The following is a 26,025-nucleotide window of genomic DNA, read 5'->3' as shown; positions in this document are numbered from 1 at the left end:
GGAACAAGTGACCCGGGCCGAAGAAGCCCCACCGTATAACCAACTGCCAGCAGATGAAACATGCTATGCTCTTTTCACTGATGGTTCCTGCCGCATCGTGGGGACGAACCAGAAGTGGAAAGCAGCCGTATGGAGCCCCACACAACAGGTTGCACAAGCTGCTGAAGGAGAAGGTGGATCGAGTCAACTTGCTGAACTCAAAGCTGTTCAGCTGGCCTTGGACATTGCTGAAAGAGAGAAGTGGCCAAAACTCTACCTTTACACTGATTCATGGATGGTAGCCAATGCTCTGTGGGGTTGGCTGGAAAGGTGGAAAAAGGCTAACTGGCAACGTAGGGGAAAAACCAATCTGGGCTGCTGATATGTGGAAAGACATTGCCACCCGGGTAGAGAAGTTGCCTGTGAAAGTCCGTCACGTAGATGCCCATGTCCCCAAGAGTTGGGCTAATGAGGAACACCAACACAATGAGCAGGTAGATCAGGTGGCACAGATAGAGGTGTCGAAAATAGATTTAGATTGGCAGCACAAGGGAGAGTTGTTCCTGGCTCGATGGGCCCATGATGCCTCAGGTCATCAGGGCAGAGACGCCACCTATAAGTGGGCACGAGACCGAGGGGTGGATCTAACCATGGACAGTATTTCTCAAGTTATCCATGACTGTGAGACATGCGCTGCCATCAAGCAAGCCAAGCGGGTGAAGCTCCTCTGGTATGGGGGGCGATGGTCCAAATATAAGTATGGAGAGGCCTGGCAGGTTGATTACATCACACTGCCTCAAACTCGCCAGGGCAAGCGCTATGTACTGACCATGGTGGAAGCCACCACTGGATGGTAGGAGACCTACCCTGTGCCTCATGCCACTGCTCGGAACACCATACTGGGCCTGGAAAAACAAGTTCTTTGGAGGCATGGAGAGAATTGAGTCAGACAATGGACTCATTTCAAGAACAGCCTTATAAACACCTGGGCTAGAGAACACGGCATTGAGTGAGTGTACCATATCCCCTACCATGCACCAGCTGCAGGGAAAGTTGAACGGTGCAATGGCCTGCTTAAAACCACCTTGAAGGCACTGGGTGGGGGAACTTTCAAGAACTGGGAGATTAATCTACAAAGGCCACATGGTTAGTGAACACCTGAGGCTCCACCAACTGAGCAGGCCCTGTCCAATCTGAGCCCTTGGGAATATCAGATGGAGATAAGGTTCCAGTGGTACACACGAGAGGTGTGCTAGGAAAAACTGTTTAGGTGAATCCTGCTTCCAGCCAAGACAATCCCATCCGGGGAGTTGTATTCGCTCAGGGTCCAGGTTGCACCTGGTGGGTGATGCAAAAGAATGGAGAGACCCGTTGCATACCCCAGGGAGAACTTGTTTTAGGGTGAAATACCTATAGTACTGTGCCTATGTCTCTAACTGCATGTATGTATATATAATGTAATGGTTTAATTTGATATAGCATATTAGTATGGGAAAAATTCAGGGGTGGATAATGTTGGGGGTTGAATTATTCCCTTTTCTTTCTGTGGAATTTCTCCCATTGTTATGCTAAGTAGTTGTGGCTACACCTTAGAAATTATAATGTTCTCTCGAAGGGGAGTGGGGGGTTGGGGGGAGACCGGCAAAGGAAAGGTGGGAGAGGGGTCTGGAGTGGGCTCTCTGGGTCTCTCGCTTGGCTCGTGTAGGGAGACGAGGACGGCCCGTGCTCCAAGCTAGCAGCTCCCCTGCCATCCCAGCTCCAAGATACACATTCCCTGCAGCTGGACATTGCTCTTCTGCTTTCCCACCTCATCCTGCTACATACGGGCACTCTACCGAGCCCCACGACTGACACCGTGAGGGGGGAGACTCTCCTCCATCCCTCTCAGCCCTGGGCCGCTGCTGCCATCACTCCAGCCCCTCTTCAACTGCACAGGACCTGCCCTGCCCACAGCACCGGGAACTGAGCACAGGGAAAGTGGGCCTTGGCTAAAAGGGCCAGGAACTGAGCTAGACTGTTCTGTTTTGTTGTCAATTTTTATAGCTGTTGTTATTTCTGCTATTTTGCCTTCTTAGATATCAGTAAAGAACTGTTATTCCTATCCCCATATCTCCTGCCTGACAGCCTCTGATTTGAAACTAAAATAATTAAAAGGGAGGGGGTTGCACTCCGCATCTCAGGAGAGGGGTTCTCGCCTTTCCTTAGACCATACCTGTCTTTCAAACCGAGACACAGGGACATTTCACCAAAAAGAATATCTCAAAAAAAGCAATTGATAAAGGGGGTCTGATAAGAGCAGCATTGGCCCCTGATAGAAGTAAGGATGCCTGAAGTACCTTGGACCAGCCCAAACTGGCTTTGTGGTCTGGAGAAAGGCAAAGGATCCAAGGTGCATGTGTGAAGAACAGAGGTGAAAAGCTCAGTGTGAAGAAGAGGAGCTTACTTCATCTGAAGCCCCCTGGTCCATGACCACCAGAAGCCACTGCGCAGACGCATCCAAGAAGAGCCAAAGATGGGGACTGTGGAAATTATTTCCCACTACTCATTATAATAAAACCCACCTTTTTGGAGAAAGGTCTTGAGTATGGATAGGCTGTGTCACAATTATCTGGAATATGAAACATCGTTATGTCTAAAGGCAAAATAAATCACCACGGTGGGTGTGCACGTTTATAGCAGAGAGATCCCCGTGTGCCTAGTGCTGAATAAAACATACCTACTTTACAAGCTGACTGGCTGTGGAGTCTTACCCTGCATGTCACAATGGCAGTCCACTTTTCTACAGCTAGATTCAGATGTATATCAGGTATGAATGGTAATTTCTTAAGATGAATTCAGTTACCAGACAAGAACCTAATCAATGCTGCCACCACCACCGAACCTTTACTCAGAAAGGAAAATGTAATTGGCTCAGAAGCACATACTGTAAAGGCAGAACAACATCATACATTAACATTCCTACGTATTTCACACTCAGTATTAAGGTGTTGGCTTGCAGGGTTTGACCAGTAATCTCATGAATGACTGTGTAGCATAGAAGGGCCAGAAAGAAAGTGTTTAGATATATATGAACTGAGAACTGTAGTGGTTTTCTTCTTCTTGCTGACTTTACTGACATTAAGGCAGAATATTCAGGGTTTACAGTGACAGTGCAGATCCTGCTTCATAAGGGGCAGTGACATGGAAAAGGAATTGTTTACAGCTTGACTGGTTAAAGGCTGTTTCTTTAAAAGTTGTTTTCAAGTACCACAGAACCAAGTTCTGACTTAGAACAGAAAGTGAAACACTGCAAAGATTTTGGCCAAATCCCCATCTCCCATGCCCCAGCCTCAATGCAGAACCTTGTCCGTGGGAATATTTTCATGTGACATGGGGAAAATTGCGGCAAAATGCCGATAACTCAACTCATTGCAACTGAGGCAGGTGTTGATCCAGCAAGCTCATGTCACACTGATGGTCTGTAAAGGATGCCTGTGATTCACAGAACAGCATTTACCCACTTCCCAAAAAACTCTACAGATCTTGTCAAAATACAGACTACAAATCTCTTGCTTACCAGCATCTCTTTAGATATATCTCAAATTGGTTTTTCACAGGATTCATCTGTAAACCAGCATTATATTATACTGCGGTTGTTACAAGATGGCAATTTCACAGACTCATGTCAACTATTTAAGTATGGGACTTAGAACAGCAAACAATGCAGCTCTTTGTGTCAGGGACTGCCCTTAAGCATTTTCACACCACCATTCACAATAACAATTCAGTCCTGGTGGCAGTGACTCTGATCTACTACAGCCTAAAACATAAAGATCATTGCAGATGGATTTTACTCAAATGTTGAGATTCAACAGCAACAGCACTGCTATCACAAAGAAGCAACCCCAAATTGGAAACAGGAAGAATTAGTAGCCAGCAATAAATAGAGATCCTTGATGCACCAACTCCAAGACTCAGAAAGTCTTTTTAATAATAGATGTCTATACACCCACAATATTTCATTCTTAATGCTTTAGTTATTGAATATTTATAGACAGAAGTGACCGACTACATCACTAAATACATTTTTACATCACTACAAGAAAAACTCCAGCTTCCATTATTGCACGGAATCTCTTCTATTTTAGAGTACCACAATGGGCATTCTCCTATTCAAAACTCTATGCTAGCTATTCATAAACTATTGGGAAAGAAAAGTCCCAAAACAAAGTAAAACCAAACCCCAGCACATAGAATTTATTAACCCAAACAATATTTTGGAAAGCCACTACTACTTGGCAGCAAAAAAAATGCTCTGTCTCTGTAATATTTTCTGCTAGTACATTACTCAAAATGATCCATATTCAGCAACTATTCCAGCAGCAAATAAACCAACCAGTTCATCAGATTCGAATCAAAATATGACTGAACCTCCAGGAAAAATGTAGCTGTTTTCTAAGAACTGCAGAGAAAAATGTCTCCAAGTTTCCTTTATTTAAAAGCCTGGGTGTAAATCCAGGCTCCCACTCATGATATCCAAGAATTTACCGCCAGGGTGAACACGTCAAGCTCCAACACACAGGGACACGGGGACACGGGGATACGGGGACACAGGAACACAGGGACACGGGGACACGGGAACACAGGGACACGGGGACACGGGGACACAGGAACACAGACCCAGACTGCTGGATGCGCACACATCCCTCGCACCCACACTTGGAACCATCTTCCTGCTGAGCTGAGGACAAGAAGCGACCGGAACAGCCCTGCAAGGCACCCGACAGCCTTGAAGCTCCAAAGGGAGCCCAGGTCGGAGCTCGTACTGTCCGGTGCTAGCCCGGAGGATCCCCCCCATCCCTCAGCCCTCCCCAGGCCCAGCTCCTGGCGCAGCCGGGGCCGCTCCCCCTGCGCTGTCGCGGCTCCTCCCGCGCGCGGGGCTGAGGCGGCCCCGCTGCGGCCCCGCTGCGCTCCGAGCTCCGAGCTGCGCTCCGGGCCGGGGCTGGGCCGGGCCGGGAACGGACGGACATGCCGGGAGAGGGGAGAGAGGCCTGGGACAGAGGGGAGATCCTGGAAGAGGGAGGAGTGATCTGGAGAGGGGGAGATGCCGGGAGACGAAGAAAAGAACTGGCTACAGGCCAGGAAAGGGGGGAGCCTGGGACAAGGGGTAGCTCGGGACGGAAGAAACCCGAGAGAGGGGGGAGAGCCCGGGAGACGGGGGAGAACCTGGGAACGGGGAGAGATGCCGAGAGAGCTGGGAGCCGGGTAGAGCGGAGAGAGTCCGGGAAAGGCCTGGGAGAGCAGAGGCCAGCGGCGGGAGGCCGGGAGCGGGGGCTGGTGCAGGCGGAGCGGGAAGGGGGGAGCCCGGGAGCAGGGAGTCGTGCAGCCGGGCCGGGAATGGGCACGGATCAGCGCCTTTGGGAGAGCGCGGCTGCGGGGGCGGCCCCGGAGCCGGAGACACGTGGAAAGCGACTGCTCGGCAGCCCCGGCGGCCGTGAGAGCACAGCCCTGCCCGGGGAGGCAGCGCCCTGGGCCCCGCTCGGGTTCCCAACGAGGCGATGGCACCGCTCGGGTTCGCCGCCGTATCCGCGGCAGCTCAGAGCGTCGGTCCCTCCTCGGGCCCAAGGGTCACCTGCGCCAGGTGCGCCACAGCATCGCCTCTGTCTGGAGAACCCACAAGGAGCAGTGCCGGGCAGGGACTGCAGATCCCCATTGGTGGCAAGGAAAAAAGAGCAAGGAATCTTCCACGGGAGAATACATGGGATCGGAGTGAGGTGTCACTGTGGAATGTGTTAGGATGTCCTCACATGGACATTACTGCTCTTGGTTTGGAACACGGAAAAGAAGTGCAGATACATAAACTAGAAGCTGGTTGCAATGACCTGTTATCTGGATAAAATGCTACACAACAGCTGGAAAGCTTTCTGGATGACTAATTACCGCTTGCCAGGTAATCTGGACTTGTTAGGGGCAGCTTAGTAATTGCTCCAAAATGACTCAGGAGCCACGATGAAGAAAATTCTGAAGCAAGGTGCATAGACTCACATTTTAAAGCAGTTACTGTGGGTTTGATCAATGGAATCTGCTTTTATGCCATGATTCTCCTGAAGGTTTGTATTGTGGAGTCTTTTTCATGCAGGCATGCATGCAAAATTTGGGGATCTAAGGTAAAGTCCTTTTATAAGGGATATTGGAAGAGACTGGCCTTGGTTAAGCAATATGTCAGCGAGAGACAGTGAAGCCATTATTACTGAGAGGAAGAACAACCCTGCAATAGAGGTGTGAGCCCTGGCAGATATTCACTAGAATAGGCAGAATCAGTTAGAATGTAGAGTGAAGGGCTTAATCACTGGTGCAGTATTCTATGGACTTTGGGATCACTACACTATTCCAAATGGCCTCCCTTCAGTCAGAAGAGGCTTCCATCTCCTCCAAGAATTGCCTACTCATACTCTTCTAGTCCCTTCCAAATCAGTTCACCCTCGATCACAAACTTCAGGCACATCCCCATATTCCCTCTGTCCCAGCAGCTCAGAGCTGCATTGCACAGTGCTTGCTGTGCTCCGGAGAGCACAAAGCAGGCTGGCCTGGTGCCCCTGAATATTTCTGCAAAGCACTCTGCATTTCACACCTTTGCTGTGGCTCCGTGCACAAGTCCAGGATTGCAGGCGCTTCCTCGCAGGGCTGTGTGAGGCACTGTCTCTTGCAGCTGTGACCTGACAAGCTGTCCCTGCCTCCCGCTGGCCTCGGTTCCCCTGGCACAAGTGCCGTGCCTGAAGGACGCTGCCCTGTGCTGGAGCCTGTGGAGCAGCCCGGCTCCCTGCCCCTGTGCCCAGAGTGCTGCACACACTGCTGACCTTGCCCAGGAGTTACAGGGCAGCCGGCCCAAGAGGGGCAATGCTCAGCCAGGGCACCAGCCCTGGGCTGCTCTTTGCCTTTCTCTCCTGCTGGCCACGCTCCAGGGGGCCAATGCCACCAATCTGTGCTGTGCCCAGCACGGCTGCGCTTCCCCTGGGGCCCAGCCAGCTGCCAGCTTGGCTCTGAGAGCAGAGGATTCGCCCGGTGCCAGGAGGAGGCACCCAGGGCCGGGCTGCTGCCTCTTGCAGCTCCAAGGGCCTCCTTGCAGCCTGTCTCTGCCCAGGCTCAGGCTGCTCCGGGCTCTGCCAGGGCTCTGCTGGGGCTCCACCCTGGGCAAGGCTGGGCTCACTCTCCCCTCACAGTCACTGAAAGCTCTGCACCACATCCTGGAGACCTTTCAGAGCAGCCTCACTGATCTTTCTGCTTTCTCAGTTGAGCCAGCCAAAGAGACTGCACTTAGGAATGCAAATCCAAGTGGCAGGAATGCAAATGCTCTTGAGTCCCAGCTGAAGGCTGTCACCGTTGAGATTTAAAAGACATGACACTCCGTAGTTCACACAGCAACAGCCAATATTACCGAGTGCAGTTCCTTTTTAGAAGATGTTAAAACCCCTCCGTGGCTGGTCTCCTAATTGGCTGAATTTGGTTACCACCCAGCTCATTGGCCAGTAGCTGCCTGTGTCCATGCTTGCCAGGGATTGCTGGCATTGTTTGAATTTAAATGTCCCAGCTTTCAAATGCCTTCCTCCTAGGGATGTTGACCTCTTTTCCCTAATGGCATAGACTGGTGGAATTTTAACTAGGGTATCTCTGACTGTGAAGCCTCCAGGCCAGATTTTAGCCATCATAGAAGGTCTGCATCTGCATAGGATGGCTTGGCTGCCCCCTCCTCCTTTGTTTTTGCCTGCAAATGCCATTGCCTTTCTGCCTCAAATAGAAGCACCATGGCTGGGCAAAAACAAGCCAGTGGGCCATATTCCAAAGGCAGTGTGATCTGGAGAGGATAAACGAAGAAGAACCTTCCCTACTCAGAAGCCATGCCAAAGAAACCATAAGTGTGACTTAGCAGCATTAAAAACAACTGCCAATCCAGAAGGAAATGTATTTTCTGAAAGAGTCAGAAGGAGGGGAATCTTCCAAATGAGTTGCATTTTGAGAAACTTTATTTATTTATTATCCTGTTCTATAATCTTACTCTACAATCCTACGCCACAATTCTCTACAATCCTACTCCACAATCCTGTGCTGGTTGCATGGATAATATTTTGATATGATCGTTAAATTCTTGTCTCCTGCTTCTTCTTCTTCTTCTTCGTTGAAATGAGTGATGCCAGGGTTGACACTGACTTGGCTGATGTTACAAATGGATGCTGTCCACAGGGGAAAAAAAACAAAACAAACAATGAATCACGACTTTCCAAGCTCAGTGCTTCACAAGCTCAGTCAGGGTTGTCTGGTTCACAGAAAGATGCAGAAAGAGGGCCAACAGGGCCATCTGCACCTCAACCTTCATGTGCAGGACCTTGCCATCACAGGCAAACCTGGCCCAGAATGCCACTCATCTCTTTATTCTGCTGTCTTCATCTTGCTGGGGTTTTTGCCCTGCCAGGGCTTTGGAAATGGTGCTTTCTGTCCTTGGGGTTTCTTCCTTTCAGGAAACTCCAAAGACTCACATGGGTGCCTCTCTTTGAAAGACGGGCATCATGCTAATTTCCACAGGGAGACACAGCAGTGTCTACCTTTCCATGCCCTGCCCCTCCTGTGCTGGATGGCACCTTCCTTCCTTCCTTGCCAGCAGGGACAGCCGAGTGGCACTGGGTCCTGCAGTTCCCTCTCTGCCACACAAGCTGGCAGTAACCCTGGGGCAGGTCCTGTCTGCTTGACCATGCCAGGCAGCAGATGGGGCTGGGACAAGTCCCTCTCAGCTGTCCCTGTTTGCGTGGCAGAAACCTCTCAGAGTGGGGTGGGGGCACAAACCAGGGCCCCTCAGAGGCTCACAGTGAGCCTGCCACAGCCCCTCCTTCCCACAGCCAAATCTCTGACTGCTTAGCCAGGACTGGCTTCCTTGGGTTCTTCCATCACCATTTCACGCCTCTGGATCTGGTATTGATCTACTTCAATTCTTTTGCCATTAGATAAAACTGACCACACCACCAAATTACAAGACAGGGCGACAGAAACAGTCAGAGGACAGAGCACCTCTCCTCTGAGGACAGACGGAGAGACCTGCAGTTATTTAGCTTGGTGAAAAATAGCTCCCAGGGAGACTTTATTGCCACTTTCCAAAACTTCAGTGGGGCTTCTGAGAGAGTATGGGACACCTTTTTAATTATGTCCAGTTGCAATAGGATGTGGGCTAACATTTTTAACCAAAAAGAGGATGGAGTCAAAGTAGATCTAAAAAAGAACTTATTTACTAGGAGCATAGTGCAACACTGGCACAAGTTGCCCTGAGAGCTGGTAGATGCCTCTGCCTGGAACCATCCCAAATCAGGTGGGACAGGGCTCTGAGCAACCTGATCTCCTTAAAGATGTCCCTGCTCATTGCAGGCCACAGGACCAGATGACCTTTACAGCTCCCTGCCAGCCCAGCCCAGTCTAGGATTCCTCACCATTTTCATTTGAAAAGCACAAGATTGGAGGTGAGGAGGAAGGGGCTGAACTGATGCCTTGGCCTCCAGTGGAGGAGGAGCCCATCCCACGGACACTCTTTCACCTGCAGCCCCTTTGCATTTTACCTGCAGGAGCTTCTTGGCAGACCAGCGCCGAGCCTCGTCTGTCTGCAGGCAGCAGCTCAGGAAGTTCCGCAGCAAAGGCGAGAAGAGGTTGGGCTGCCGCAGCTTTGGTCTCCCTCCTGTGGCTGTCGGGAGTTGAGGCTGGAGAAAAAGGAAACACGAGGCTCAGCCTGCTCCTTTCACATCTGTCACTGCTCTCCCAGATGCCATTGTTTAACCTGCACTCTACACTGGCAGTTTCTGCTCTGGCAGAGAGGCAGAGGTGACTTTGCTGTACCAACAAAACACCCAAACCCCAAAGCAGCCACAGCTTTTCCAACACCCAGGGGATCTCACCTTGGCAGCTGATCTCATTGACTGACCTAGTTAGTGGAAACTATATCAGCAAAAACATGTTTGCTTCTTTGAGGATTCGCACCAGCTGGACAGGCTATTTGGAAAAGGGACTTTGCTATATTAACTAACTCTATTTCCAAGAATTATTTCATGAAAGGCATCTCTGAAGTGCTTGCTGGTCACTTAAGCACAGCTGCCATAAATCAAAACTCATCAAGCTTTTTGTCCTGTTCTTGAAAACAGTGGCAATTGGAAGAAAAGAAAGGAAATCCACCAGGTATTCCTCAGGTAAGAAAGCAAACATTTGGAATTTCATATTCAACACAGACACATAAAGATGCATGCACAAATGTATTGGGATGAAAATGCCTGTTTGGGCACACAAAGAGGAAACACCTGCAGCTGTGTTTCTCAGCAGTCTGCAAGTTTCAGCTTCTTTATGTGGCAAAAGGAAACCTTTTCATGGGTAAATCAGAAGAAGGAGAAGTGCTTATCCCTATGGTAACCCTCTGCTCATTTGGATACTCTAGTCAATGCATTAGTGGTGTGCCATTGCAGAAAGTGCTGGGCAAGAATGGCAGGTTTTGGCAGGCTCTCCATGACACCAGCCTCTGGCCTGGTCTCCATAAAAATGTCCAGCACAATACTAACAGCTCGGTGCTGGTAGCACTGAAATAGATGGTGACCAAAGAGACTTTGTTATTATCCTCTTCAACCCAGAGGAAAACCTCCAAACCTAAGACAGCAAACGCACTCTCTTTGAGTAAAAATAATGATGGCAGCTTTCTTTCCTTTTCCCACACCACCAGAGGTGACAAAAGGGGTTTTATCCTGTCCCCCTGCAGCTGAGCCCAGCCACTGGACATGATGGGGAGCTGATGTCCTCACTGTCATTAGAACTGTGCAGCCCAGGGATGGCCCTGCTCCTGCAGTAAAGGAACACAGCACCGGCATCAACCAAACAACCAAACACCTTGGATCCCAGCCAAAGGCACCTGACTGCAGCTCATCAATTTGTTAAAGTACCAAGAAACAGCCAAGGGTTTGGTGTGCAATTCTAACTGCAGCCAGAGAAAAACACATCCTAAACTTAGCCAGGCCATCCGGAGACATGACAGAACAATTTACAGATTATTTGAAAGCCTGAAAGTTTCAAAGACGCACAGGATTTGGAAAAGATGCTACAGTATGCAGGAAAATTGATGTGCTGTGGTTAAAAAAGGAAAAAGGAAGCAGAAATGCTTGGGCACTGCTTTGGAGGTTGCTTTTTATCTATTTTTCTTTTTTCTTAATTTTTTCTATAAAATTGAACCTCAGAAGAGTCAACAGCCATTTTGATGGATATTTATCACATGTCTAACCATTTCACCAAAAAATTTCTTTCCTTCAGGAACAGAGCTCCAACAGTGTTCAAAAAGCAAATGAGAAATGTCGGGCATGGCTGGAGGCCAAAATGGCACGTTGCAGAACTGGTTACCTGCCACTTCCCTTCTGAGGCCACCAAAAGTACAGCAGATGCTGATGTGCTGCAGGGACATTTTTAGAAAAGGACCTTGGTAGAAGTGGTACCAGCAGATGGCAATGGGATTTTGTCCAGTGGCACTGAGAACATGGGACAGGTGAGAAAGACAGTGGGATCAGTAAGTATTTGCACCTTACCCTGACAGGAGTTTGGCGAGGAACTTCACGTTCCACCATTTCAATTCCCACAATTCCAAAAGACCATATGTCCACTTTGGGGCCATATGGTTGACCTGACATGATTTCAGGTGCCATCCACCCAGACGTGCTGGCCACTGAGCTCCATTTACTCTGCTCAGGGATGAGCTGAGCAAAGAGGCCAAAATCAGCTGTGGAGAAAAGAACATACCATGAATGCCAGCTCAAATTAGGAAACCAAGCAAAAAAATTCCCCACTCTCACTCTAATAATGAGGTGTTGATGAATCTCCTGGAGAACTGCCCATACTGAGTTTCCTTGGGGCTTTAGGCAAGGTAGTAGGGAATTGGCCAATTCCAAGAAAACCCAGCCTTTTAAACGCTGCTCACAGCAGTGGCCTTTAGTCCCCTGAAGGTTTACATTGTATCTCCCTCCCTCTGGAAGGGACACACACAGTCCAATGCCACTCTTGACTGCTTGTGCTTCCCTATCATACCTCTGTGCATGTTGCAGCTGTGCCTTCAGCTCAAAGCAGGGGCCCCTGCACTCCCACCAGCACCATTTTTGGGGAGCTGGCAGTCACTGAAAGCAGCCTCACATCCCATATCCCTGGAACGCTGCCTCTGACCAAGAATATACTGACCCAGCTTGACAGAGCCATCGGTTCTCAGAAGGATGTTGCAGCTCTTCACATTTTGATGGATGATGCCGTTTAGGTGAAGAAAATCCAGTCCTTGCAGGCACTGGGAAGGAAAAGAGAAACAGGAGGGCAAAAATTAGTGATGTGAGTTCATCACACAAGAAAGGAAAGAAGTCCAAATGATTCCCTTTCCAGAGGAATGGGGACTAATGGCAGAACACAGTGCCAGTGAGAGGAAGAGCTTGCTGCTCCAACACCAGCAGAGCAGGACCTTTCTAAGGAAAGGCATATCAGCTTTTGAAAGAGCAGCAGCAACTGCTGTTATAGACTGTCCCCTGCAAACCAGCCAGAATGACTGCTGCTGCAGTGGATGTGCTCTCCATGCAGGGGACAAATGATTTTGCCAAGAAAGAAAAGGTCCCTCCCTTTAGTGTGAAGTGGATTACTTTGGGTGGCAAGCTGCATGACAAAGGTTTATTGTTGGCCTCAGCACAGATTTGGAAGCATCACATCATTCACCTTTCAGAAGCAAACAGCATTTTGGGTGCATTTTTGAGACCTGTGAGAAATGAGTCTCTCTTCTTTCTTTGCTATTCATTTCAAATCCTGCCCCCAGCACCTTTACTTTCACAATCAAGGAATGCAGTGCAAATAGGCTCAAGGTAAACATTTAGAGAGGCAGGGTGAATAACAACAAATACAAATACAAGAGACAGAGTGAGACTACAACAGCAGGAGAGAAGAGTACAGGAATAGAGGACAGTGAGTTGTGGGGCAGTGGCACACAGTTCACTTGAGATGCTTTTACTTCCCCATAGCATACCAGCAACACAGAAACAAAGCTGGTACATGGAATCTCTCCAGTTCTGAGCCCCAGTTTCCCAGACAATCCTGCCCAAGCCCTCAGAAGCCCTCAGGTGGGATCCCTGACCTCCCGACTGACAGCTGCCATCTCATCCTCAGACAGGTACATCCTCCTGATGACATCTCTCAGAGTGCCTCCATCCATGTATTCCATCACCAGCCAGAACTGCTGACCCACAAGGTAGCTGAAAGAAGGAAAGAAGGCCGTGGATATGAACGTGCATGGCTGTGTTGCTGTTTGGAAAAGACAAGCTTCATTGTTGTTCCCGGGTCTTTTTGTGATGAGGACACAATGAAAGGAATAGACATTCCCTCTGGGCTGTGCAGTGTTTGCAGTCTGTGCAGTCTCAAGGAGAAAGGTACTGGTGTAAAAAATAGATGTGTTAGATGGCCAGCAAGTGAAAAATGCAGTTTAATAACAGATATAAAACCTGTCACACTGCATGTGTCTGGGAAAAAAAGCACCATGTCTTCCTGGCATGCAAAGCAATGGAAAAGAGGGGACACAATCCAAGGGAAAACGAGTTATTTTATGCACATGTAAGAAGACACTTGGAAAAAATCAATCCCCAAAATGATGGGGTGGCAGTGAACTTACAGGCTAGTGATTTAGTAAGATAGGGTTGATTCAGGGTTTTGAACAATTTTCAACAATTTCCATGTGCCAGGGAAAACTCATGCAGACAAATGCACTCTCTTCCCAGCCATTGATGATGAGCATAATAATAATAATTTGCTAATAATTAACAGCTTTATTTTCTGCCAGTGACGAGTGTGGGTTTTTACCCTGCGTGTTTGCAGTATGTAAACAAACAGTCATGGGACAAAAGCACAGCAACTCACCTGTCTAAATAGTTGACCAGGTTGGGATTCTTATACTTCTTCATGACCATGAGTTCATTGACTTTTAGTTCCTTCTTCCTCAGTCCGTGGAGATTAATTTTCTTTATGGCCACCTAAAATGACATTGGAAAATCAGTAACTTGAGAAGTTGGAGGCAGGAGACCACAGCACACATGGAGTGAGTGTTTTTGCAATGACACAGCTGAGCTGAGCCTAAGTGCCTTGTAATTAGACATTGGAGTAATTAGGAACTGACATTCCAACAGCCCATTTCTCTGCTCCCTTGGGGGCCAGTTACAGGACACATGGCCATTGATGTTTTGCCCTGTCCACTTGGTAACAAAGATGTCTTTACCATCACCCACAAATCTCTGCCCACACTCTCTGCTGCTCTGTCTGGAATTCAGAAGTAATCTGTGCCTTGGTACTCTGTGGATACATCCTGAGCTCTAAGCAGGGCTTAGGGCTTTTAAGGACGCCTTGCAGATCTCTCCCTATGTGCAGTTCCCAAGTGCAGCACTGCAGGTGGCTAAGGAGCTACCAGTAACATTCAGATGCATTTGCTGGCAGCCAGAAATGAGAATACAGCTCTGAAGCTGTAGCCCCAAAGAGCAGGGAGATGCTCTAAGGCACCACCTTTGTTTTAGCAATTGAGAGCGAGTGAGCGCGTCCCTCTCTGAAAGGAACCGCTGCCCTCCTCGCCTTCCTTCTGGCAGCCGAGAAGGACAAAGACTGTCCCAAAGGCAATTTCCAGGCTGGCACCAGTCTGTGCTTCTTGTGCCTTTACTGCACAACAGCTCTACCCAAAGGTCCAGCCACAGCTCGCACCAGAGGGGAAAACCCTCAAGGGCTGCAGAGTCTGCAGGGGCTGTTGCCATTTACCTCTTCTCCTGTGGCCTTGTTGAGTGCCCTACAAACCTCTCCAAAAGTCCTAGAAACAAGACAAAGCAAAGAAAGGAGAAGCCATTTAGAATTTGGAGTGAAAGCCAGGCCAGACAGAAGATCTGTGCTGTCAGTGCCTAAAACCTGCAGGATGCAGGAGGGCTCTGCCAGAAGGCAGCTCTTGCATTTTACTCTCCAGTGCATTGGCACTGGGCCTGTTCCTGGAGTGTTGGTGTTTACTGCCTCAGCTCAAAAGAGAGATTATTCTTTCATCTCAAGTTTCAGTTTCTAAACTGTGCAGTTCTTATGCTGAGCACAGAGTATTTCCTTCAGCAAACTCTTGGAAAGAAATGTTCCTGAGAACTGTTATCTCACAGCTATCATAGGGGGTAAGTTGCTCTTTCAGGCAAGCAAGATTCTCCTCCTTTCATTAGTGTGGCTGTAGGATTTGGAGATATTCAGAAATGGTAATGAAATTAACACAGAGCTGTCCCACACTTGAGAGACAAGGAGATCTTCCAGGTCCTGCTCCTTCCTGCTGGCAAGGCCTTGCCAGCATGGAGATGTCTTTGGCATTGCCTTCTGACCACATTTACAAATTCTGACCAGTACTGAGAGATGGGGCAATCTAACCCCAGTGTCTGAATATGTTTGCAGCTTGCCTGACTTCACACTTGATAGACATTCTACCAGCAAATCACCTGGCCCATGTTTATGTAAAAGTAACTGTGGTTGGACTCACCCGCTGCCAATATTTTCCAGTTCAGTGTATTTTGTCACAGGATTTTCCATGGTCACTATTTTCCCTGAGGGAAACAAAATGCAAGATGCTCACTTGAAAGCAGAGATCCCAGCTTCCAGAAGATCAAAAAGGCAGCCCCACTGTCTGGGTCTCTGAACCCTTTGTGCTTGGCTTGGTAACAATAACAACAACCAGACAGACAGCTCTGCAGCACAGATGGCCAGCACAGAGAGTGATTTTTCCACAGCAGTTCCTCTGCGGAGTCCTAAATGTCCCTGTGACACCAAACTGAGGAGGAGCATTTGGTACAGCTATGCTGACACATGCACACAACACACTGTCCCTCAAATACACAGGACGTACTCAGTAGCTGCAGGTACTGGTCCTCAGTCTCCTCTTGCTGAGCAGCAGCTGTGTCAGTGCTGGAGATGAACGATGTGCCCAGGCTCCACTTCTCAGGCTGGGGAACAAAGGCTCCTTTAGACAACGCTGCTGCTGCAGCAGGTTCAGTAACAGAGCCTGTGTAGATCTGAGACGAGAAATGAGTTTATGTCAGAAAGGTGACTGGCAGAGATTACTTCGAGATCCCTTTTCAAATGCAAGCCCTCAGGAAGAAGTTTTCAGCCACATGCAGGCCTCTTCAAATGGATTATTTGCATGTCCACTTCTCCAACTGGATGGGTCAAAACCAAAGGCAGGTTTTACTCGAGTTCACGGCCAGATTCATGTTCCATTTTCATGAATTTTCTGAAGGATAACTGCCACAAGACCATTCCACTTCCTCCCCAAGGATTCCTTTCCCCCTCCAAGGGCTGCAGACACACTTGTTCAAATGTTCTACCTCCTTCCACTGAGATCTCTTTTCCTCCACCATCTTTGGGACGTGCCCAACCTGCAGCATCTCTGGCTGGGACGGCTCCCGTGCCTCACACCGACCACGGGGCTTTTTGTATCGAGTCCTTTGCTGGAAGACTTTGCAGGCTGACAGGTGAGATGTCAACACTTCCACCTTAATTCAAACAGAACAAAGCTGTCAGAGACTACAGCTTGTCTCTGTCAGCCAAGAGTCATTGACTGTGAGGAAAGGGAGAGAACAGATTTACAAGGGCTACAGACAGCTTGTTTCAATCCTCCATCTGGGTCACCACGTCCCACTGTAAAAATACCTTAAGAAACAAGGAGCACAGTAACAGGCCAGCAGGAATTAATTGGAATTACTACTAGCCAAAAGGCCAAAGGACTAGCCTCACTGTCCAGGGCAGACGTTGAGATCTGCACACCAGGAAATGCCCTTCAGTGTGGCTGTGATAGACCATACAGCAGGATGGCACCCAGAGGCATCACCCCACCCCGTGCTACTCTACAGTGGAAAGGCAAGAAGGGCAGAAACCACCAGTTTGGTGACTGCACTGGCTATTGCTGTTTTACTCACTTGCTTTTGTACAGTCTGAAGAAGGGGATTATGTTTCTCTCTGATGCTTTTTATTTCTTCCTCCAGCTTCTTCTCCTTTGCCTTCATCCTATCCTCAGTTTCCTGCAGCTCCGCATTCATCTGATCCTTGAGGTTCCGTAAAACACAAGAGAAATATTTCTTGAATGGAGGGTCTGCCACTCTTGCATTCACTGGGTTTTGTTGATTGCTTCTCTGCTGACGGAGATTTGTCTCCTCCTGGATGCTTCTCTTGTCTTCCTTGTGCCTTCTCTTCACTGCCATGGTGGCAATCTGAGCTTCGGGCAGCTCTGCTTGTGGCTCTGCCTTGATGTCCTGTACACACAAATGCAGAGCAAATCACAGGAGCTGCCACCAGGCTCAGCTTTTTCCTCTTTCAGCCTCAAAATCAAATTAATTCAGCCACTTCTTTCTGCTTCCCTACCCACCTCTGCTTCCATTGTAACCCTCCCGTCCCTGATCTCTGCAGATAACAAGGCTCTGTGCTTCCAGTGCCTGTGGCACTCCTGGCTTCCTCAGTCCCAAGAGCTGTGCTTTATGCCCCTGCTCCTGCCCTTCACTCTGTCACCTGCTTGAGCCAGGCTTACCTGGCCATTCTCCTCTAGCTCTTCCACCTGCTGCTTGAGCTGCTCTTCCTGCTCTTGGGCTGGGAACAGCTCTCCCTTAGTCTGCCATGGCACCTCTGATAAAACAATCTGCTCATGCTCTTGCTCTTGCTCCAGAAAGGCCTGCAAGAGAAAATGGGTTTCAATTTCCCATACAACATTTGTGGGCCAAGTCTCTAAGACTGATGGGCTCACACGTTCCCAAAGCACTGTGCTGCTGCTCCCCTGGCTCGTTCTCTGCCCATGGGGAGGCACAGATTCCAAAGTGACACTGGCAGTACGGTCAGGGTCCATCTGGGACTGAAGCCCCAACAGCCTCTCAGGCAGCTGACAGGGAAAATGTGGCATTTCTGAAGGCTCTGCTGAGGGCCTCCCTCCACTTCTGCTGTGTCTTGTTTGTCTTTCCATTGTGACTGACACCCACACTGTCCCACAGTTCCATCCTGGCTCTGCAGATAGCTTCCAGTGTGGGCTCAGTCCTTGTGACAGACACTTCTGGAGTTCATGTTCTCTTCAGGCCTGCACCACCATTCCTGCCTTTCTGACATCTATTCTCTTGTTAGAAATCCTGCTCATTCCGAAGGATGCATGCACAGATCCTCTGATGGAGGTCAGAGAGCCTCTACAGCCACCTCAGTATAGGGAGGAGGACCAAGGTGTTTATTCTTCTTCTCTTGTCAACTGAGAATTCAGACCAGCAGTAAAAGAGACCTGCTTAAGGCCCCATCAGCAAATGAACTTACACACCCTTAGGGGATCTCAGTGAAGAAAATCGTGTATCATGTAATGCATGTATGACCAGAGTCATCAAACACCCTCAAAAACATGGAATTGTTCCATGTCACTAGGACAGGGAGAATTTAAAGAATAAATTGGGATTTCAGGGCACAAGAGGCTGGAGGAGGAAAACATCACTGAGGAGAAAAAACCAACAATTTCTGGATGGGAAACTTCTCTGCCTGCTCAGGATCAGTTGACCCAACATGTCTCTCCTCTTGTATTAAAGAGATGCCTTTAGGTGAGATTTGCACCTCCAACTGCCTCTGACCGGAGCAAGGAAGAATCAATTATGGAAATGTTACATAGATAGATAGATAGATAGATAGACAGATAAATAGATAGATAGATAAATAGATCTCATTTATATAATTTCTCGTAGTATACTTTCTGTTACTACACTCATCTACAGTTAGCAACCAAAACACCAATCAGCAGCAATCCTGAACTTGCTTCCCTGTTACATCGATAATCTCCAACCTTGCAGAATCTGGAGCATGTAGGGACTTATGGAATGAGATCAGTCCCAGAGCACTGCACTGGGAGGTGCACTGTTTGTGCATCTGTGCTGGGGCAAGTTCTTCTCTTGCTCACAACCACATGAACACTTCTAAAGTGACTGTAACCAGAAATGAAGCCCAAACCCTCCCATCTCCTCTGATCTCTGAGGACTACCTGGCATGCAAATGTGTACATTTCCTACTAAATTCCTAAATACAGTCGTACTGCATTATAGGACAATTGCTGATTCCCAAGATAAGGGCAAGGGCAAGGGCCATGTTAAAATAGAAGTGATATACAAGGTCCTATTTACAGATCTCGCATCAGAAAAGATCGCTAACCACATACATAACTGCCCCAAAATAAAACTTCTTATGAAGGAAAATATGGAGCAGAAGCATCATTGCCTGGTAGAGAAGGAAAATAAATGACACTTTCGTCCAAAAAAACCCAACACCCCAAGGAACAAAAGAATCAAAGTCTCACCTACTCCAGAGTATAAAAAATCAAGATACAGTAAAAGAATTCTTATAGCAGAAACGGCGCTTGGGGGGAGCGCTGTCTTTTGGGCATTCCTGGAAGTGTGCCTGGAAGGTCCCTCATGAGTCTCCCTTTCCCCAGGCTACAGCTCCCTCAGCACATCCCCATTGGGCTTGTGCACCCACCCCTCCCCAGCTCCCTTGCCCTTCTGCGCACACGCTCCAGCCCCTCAAGCTCTTTCTGCTTCACAGGGGCCCAGATGTGGACACAGCACTCCAGCTGCCGCCACAGCCCTGCCCAGCACAGGCCACAGCTCACTGCCCTGCTCCTGCTGCCCCACTATTGCTGACACAGGCCAGCACGGCCTTGGCCTTCTTGGCCACCTGGGCACACGCTGCCTCATCTTCAGCTGCTCTTGACAGGCACTCCTGCCTCCTTTTGTCCACCTGCCACATTGGACTTCAGATAAAGTATCCCGAATTTCAAGACAGCTTTTCTCTTCTTAGCAACACAGGACAGCACTCCAAGTCTTTCAGCTCTTCCCCCTCTGCAGGCTCCATTGGCATTTTCAAATGGAGTTATCAAGAATAGAATACACCACACAGTAGAAAGTATCAAGAGACACATGTAGCCTTTGGCTTTTGCCTCAGCAGTGGGTCCAGAACTAGGCAGTTTTTGTCTTTGGCCACATGGGATATGTGTAGGCCCATAAGGATCCATGGACAACACGATCATCTCTTTTGCAGCTTCCCTAAAACAGGCTACTTCACACTGCATTCAGCTACTGACCACTCTGCCTGAAGAGGCAAAAGAACAACCTGGCAATAAGGGCCCCAAATCTCTGACTTCCTCCTGCAACTCCACAATGTGTCTCTGAAATACTGCCACGTAAGCACAGGCAAGAAGCTCGTGGGGACCCAGCATCCCAAAGAGCCTGTGAGGTCAGATCAGCCTTTGGTGTGCCTCTAGCTCCTTGGCCACCCTGTGGAGTGGCACACATCTCTCCAGAGCGCAGTGTCCCCTACGTATCCAACGTGGCTGAGCTCAGTGCCTTGGACATGCTCCCTCCTCTGGGGCTCAGGAGCCTTCATGCTTCACGCTGGCCCCTAGCAGAATCCCAGCAAGCTGGGGCCTAAACACGACACATCAAAGCCCCTTCTCCAGCTCTCACTGGCTTGCAGGGCAATTCCTAACACCTGACAGGACTCCAGCACTCAGCATTCTTAGCTACCAACACCGAGTGCTGGCTGGTGAGAAATTTGCAGCTGTGTCTTGCACTAAAGACAGCACTAGCCAGAACTGGCACTTACCGGCTCAGAATATTCCGCTTGTGCTGTAACAACAGTTGGAGGCTTGTGGCAACTTTGCTCCTCTTTGGCCTCGTCTCCAGTGGCTGAGAGAGACAGAGGAGAGTCTGCTGTTGGTTCAGGGCTCTGTGGAGAGAGAGAAACATGAGGGACGGGTCATTGCCAATCTTTTCTAACCTTCTTTCTCTTCAGCTCTACAACCTGCTCTACTAAGGCAAAATCACCAACTGTCAGAGCAATGGCATTCTAACTCACTGCAACTAAATTAAAATGAGCAGATACAACATAACTACGTGTGGCTCTGATTTCAACATTCCACAACGGCTACTATCAGCAAGCGATGTTCTCTCTGAAAAGTGACCTCTGACATGTTTAAAGCTCTGAAATGGGAAAATAGGAACTAGCCAAGCGTTGCTGCTGCATACGTGGAAAACTAAAACACTCAGGACTCCAGCACTCAGCAAACTCAACCACCAACAGCAAATGCAGGCTGGTCAGAAACTTGCAGCTCTGTCTTGCACCAAAGACCGCAGCAGCCAGAACTGCCACTTACCGGCTTGAAATATTTAGGCTTTGTTATCATTTTTGGAGCCTTGCGATAATATCGATCCTCTTTGTCCTTGAGTCCTGGAACTGACAGAGCCAGTTGATAGTCTGCTTTAGTTTCCAGACTCTGTGGAGAGAGAGATGCATGAGGTATGGGCCATTACCTATCCTTTCCAACATCATGTCTATTCGGGTCTGCAATCTGCTCTACGCTATGGCGAAAATATCAACTGTCAGAGCACCGGGATTCTAAACAACTCCAAATAAATTAAATTCGCCTGAGTGAACAGAAGTGCATATGGCTCTGAATTCAATATTCCAAAATGGCTAATATGAGCAAGCAATATTATCTCTCAAAACTGATCTCTGACATCTTTAAAGATCCGAAAAAGGGAATTAGGAAAGAGCCTCCTGTTGCTGCATATGTTGAAAACTAAAACACTCAGGACTCCAGCACTCAGCAAACTCAACCACCAACAGCAAATGCAGGCTGGTCCGAAACTTGCAGCTCTGTCTTGCACCAAGACCGCAGCAGCCAGAACTGCCACTTACCGGCTTGAAATATTTAGGCTTTGTTGTTATCATTTTTGGAGCCTTGCGGTAATATCGATCCTCTTTGTCCTTGAGTCCTGGAGCTGACAGAGCCAGTTGATAGTCTGCTTTAGTTTTGATACTCTGTGGAGAGAGAAATGCATGAGGTATGGGCCATTACCAATCATTTCCAACATCATGTCTATTCGGGTCTGCAATCTGCTCTACGCTATGGCGAACATATCAACTGTCAGAGCAATGGGATTCTAAAAAGCTACAAATAAATTAAATTCGCCTGAGTGAACAGATGTGCATATGGATCTGAACTCAATATTCCACAATGGCTACTATGAGCACGCAACGTACACTGAAAAATGAGCTTTGCCTTCTTTACAAGTCTGAAATATAAAATAAGGAAATATCCCGCTGTTGCTGCTGAAGATTTGAAAAGCTAAAGCACTATGAGCATCTCATCGAGTGGTGCAAAATGGGAGACAAGCTTGAGCAAAAGCACCTTTGCTTGCTGCATCAAAAGAAAATCAGTGGAGCTACTCCTCCTGGCAAACCAACAGCCCAAGAAACCAAACACTCACAGGGTCACTTCCTCCATTGTCTATGGCATCTGCACGCACTGAGGGCATTCTTGTGGTGGAAACGGCCCTGGTGAGGAGCACTGTCATGTAGGCATTCCTGGAAGTGTGCCTGGAAGGTCCCTCATGAGTCTCCCTTTCCCCAGGCTACAGCTCCCTCAGCACCTCCTCATTGGGCTTGTGCACCCACCCCTCCCCAGCTCCCTTGCCCTTCTGCGCACACGCTCCAGCCCCTCAAGCTCTTTCTGCTTCACAGGGGCCCAGATGTGGACACAGCACTCCAGCTGCCGCCACAGCCCTGCCCAGCACAGGCCACAGCTCACTGCCCTGCTCCTGCTGCCCCACTATTGCTGACACACGCTGCCTCATCTTCAGCTACTCTTGACTGGCACCCTGGCTCCCTTTGTCCCAGGCAGCTCTGAGAGCGCAAAATTTCAATTTTGACTTCAGATACAGCGTCCAGAGCTTCAGGATGATGTTCCTGTTCTGAGCAACACAAGACAGCAGTCCAAGTCTTTCAACTTGTCCCCCTCTCCCAGCTTCAATGGCATTTTCAAACGGAGTTATCAAGGCAGACCACACAATAGAAAGTATCAAAAGACACCTGTAGCCTCTGGGGTTTGCCTCAGAAATATGTCCAGAACTATGCAGTTTTTGTCTTTTGCCACATGGGATATGAGTAGGCCCAAAAGAATTCATGGACAACACAATCATCTCTTTTTTCAACTTATCAAAAATATGGTCACTCCCACTGGACTCTGCTACTGACCACTCTGCCTGAAGAGGCAAAACAACCACCTGGCAATAAAGGCACCAAATCTCTGACTTCAAACTGCAGCTCCACAGTATGTCTCTGAAATACTCCCAGGTAAGCATGAAGCTCGTGGGACAAAGCACTCCAAAGAGCCTGTGTGGCCATGTCGACCATTTTTGGGCCTTTAGCTCCTTGGCCACCCTGTTGAGTGGCACAGGTCTCTTCAGATCACAATATCCTCTACATATCCAACGTGGCTGAGCTCGGTGCCTTGGACGTGCTCCCTCCTCTGGGGCTGGGGAGCCTTCATGCTTCACGCTGGCCCCTAGCAGAATCCCAGCAAGCTGGGGCCTAAACGCGACACATCAAAGCCCATTCTCCAGCTCTCACTGTCTGGCGAGGGAATTGTTAGTTCCTGGGAGGGTTCCAGCACTCAGCATCCTCAGCTACCAACACCAAGTGCTGACTGGTCGGAAATTTGCAGCTCTGTCTTGAAGTAAAAACAGCACCAGCCAGAACTGGCACTTACCGGCTCGGAATCTTCAGCTTGTGCTGTGACCACAGTTGGAGGCTTGTGGCCACTTTGCTCCTCTTTGGCCTCATCTCCAGTGGCTGAGAGAGACAGAGGAGACTCTGCTGTTGGCTCCAGACTCTGTGGAGAGAGAGAAGCATGAGGGCCGGGTCATTATCTATCAATTCGAACCTTATATCTATTCAGACCTACAACCTGCTCTACACTAGGTCGAAATCATAAACTATCAGAGCAATGGGATTGTAAGTCAGTCCTACTAAAGTCATGTGGGCTGATTCAACAGAGCTGCATCTGTCTCTGAATTCAATATTCCACAATGGCTATTATCAGCAAGCAGCGTTCTCTCTGAAAACTGACCCTTGACTTGTTTAAAGCTCTGAAATAGGAAATTAGGAACTAGCCAAATGTTGCCACTATAGACATGGAAAATTAAAACACTCTCAGCATCTCATCCAGTGGTGCAAAATGGGAGACAATCTGGAGCAAAAGCACCTTTGCTTGCTGCTCAAGTAGAAAATGAGCAAACCAACAGCCCAAGAAACCAAACACTCACAGGGTCACCTACTCCATTGTCTATGGCATCTGCATGCACTGAGGGCATTCTTGTGGTGGAAACGGCCCTGGTGAGGAGCACTGTCATGTAGGCATTCCTGGAAGTGTGCCTGGAAGGTCCCTCATGAGTCTCCCTTTCCCCAGGCTACAGCTCCCTCAGCACCTCCTCAATGGGCTTGTGCACCCACCCCTCCCCAGCTCCCTTGCCCTTCTGCGCACACGCTCCAGCCCCTCAAGCTCTTTCTGCTTCACAGGGGCCCAGATGTGGACACAGCACTCCAGCTGCCGCCACAGCCCTGCCCAGCACAGGCCACAGCTCACTGCCCTGCTCCTGCTGCCCCACTATTGCTGACACAGGCCAGCACGGCCTTGGCCTTCTTGGCCACCTGGGCACACGCTGCCTCATCTTCAGCTGCTCTTGACAGGCACTCCTGCCTCCTTTTGTCCACCTGCCACACTGGACTTCAGATAAAGTATTCCAAATTTCAAGATAGCTTTTCTCTTCTTAGCAACACAGGACAGCACTCCAAGTCTTTCAGCTCTCCCCCCTCTGCAGCTTCCATTGGCATTTTCAAATGGAGTTATCAAGAATAGAATACACCACACAGTAGAAAGTATCAAGAGACACATGTAGCCTTTGGCTTTTGCCTCAGCAATGGGTCCACAACTATGCAGTTTTTGTCTTTGGCCACACGGGACATGTGTAGGCCCATAAGGATCCATGGACAACACGATCATCTCTTTGCAGCTTCCCTAAAACAGGCTACTTCACACTGCATTCAGCTACTGACCACTCTGCCTGAAGAGGCAAAAGAACAACCTGGCAATAAGGGCCCCAAATCTCTGACTTCCTCCTGCAACTCCACAATGTGTCTCTGAAATACTGCCACGTAAGCACAGGCAAGAAGCTCGTGGGGACCCAGCATCCCAAAGAGCCAGGGAGGTCAGATCAGCCTTTGGTGTGCCTCTAGCTCCTTGGCCACCCTGTGGAGTGGCACACGTCTCTCCAGACCGCAGTGCCCCCTACGGATCCAACGTGGCTGAGCTCAGTGCCTTGGACATGCTCCCTCCTCTGGGGCTCAGGAGCCTTCATGCTTCACGCTGGCCCCTAGCAGAATCCCAGCAAGCTGGGGCCTAAACACGGCACATCAAAGCCCATTCTCCATCTCTCACAGGTTTGCAGGGCAATTCCTAACTCCTGACAGGACTCCAGCACTCAACAACCTCAGCCACCAAAAGCATTTGCTGGTTGGTAAAAACTTTGCAGCTGTGTCTTGCACTAAAGACAGCACTAGCCAGAACTGGCACTTACCGGCTCAAAATCTTCAGCTTGTGTTGCGACAACAGTTGGAGTCTTGTGGCAACTTTGCTCCTCTTTGGCCTCGTCTCCAGTGGCTGAGAGAGACAGAGGAGAGTCTGCTGTTGCCTCAGGGCTCTGTGGAGAGAGAGAAGCATGAGGGACGGGTCATTGCCAATCTTTTCTAACCTTCTTTCTCTTCAGCTCTACAACCTGCTCTACTAAGGCAAAATCACCAACTGTCAGAGCAATGGCATTCTAACTCACTGCAACTAAATTAAAATGAGCAGATACAACAGAACTACGTGTGGCTCTGATTTCAATATTCCACAACGGCTACTATCAGCAAGCGACGTTCTCTCTGAAAAGTGACCTCTGACATGTTTAAAGCTCTGAAATGGGAAAATAGGAACTAGCCAAGCGTTGCTGCTGCATACGTGGAAAACTAAAACACTCAGGACTCCAGCACTCAGCAAACTCAACCACCAACAGCAAATGCAGGCTGGTCAGAAACTTGCAGCTCTGTCTTGCACCAAAGACCGCAGCAGCCAGAACTGCCACTTACCGGCTTGAAATATTTAGGCTT

The sequence above is a fragment of the Sturnus vulgaris genome, chromosome Z (genome assembly GCF_052056855.1).
Source record: "Sturnus vulgaris isolate bStuVul1 chromosome Z, bStuVul1.hap1, whole genome shotgun sequence".
NCBI lineage: Eukaryota > Metazoa > Chordata > Aves > Passeriformes > Sturnidae > Sturnus > Sturnus vulgaris.
This window is presented reverse-complemented; position numbering follows the sequence as displayed.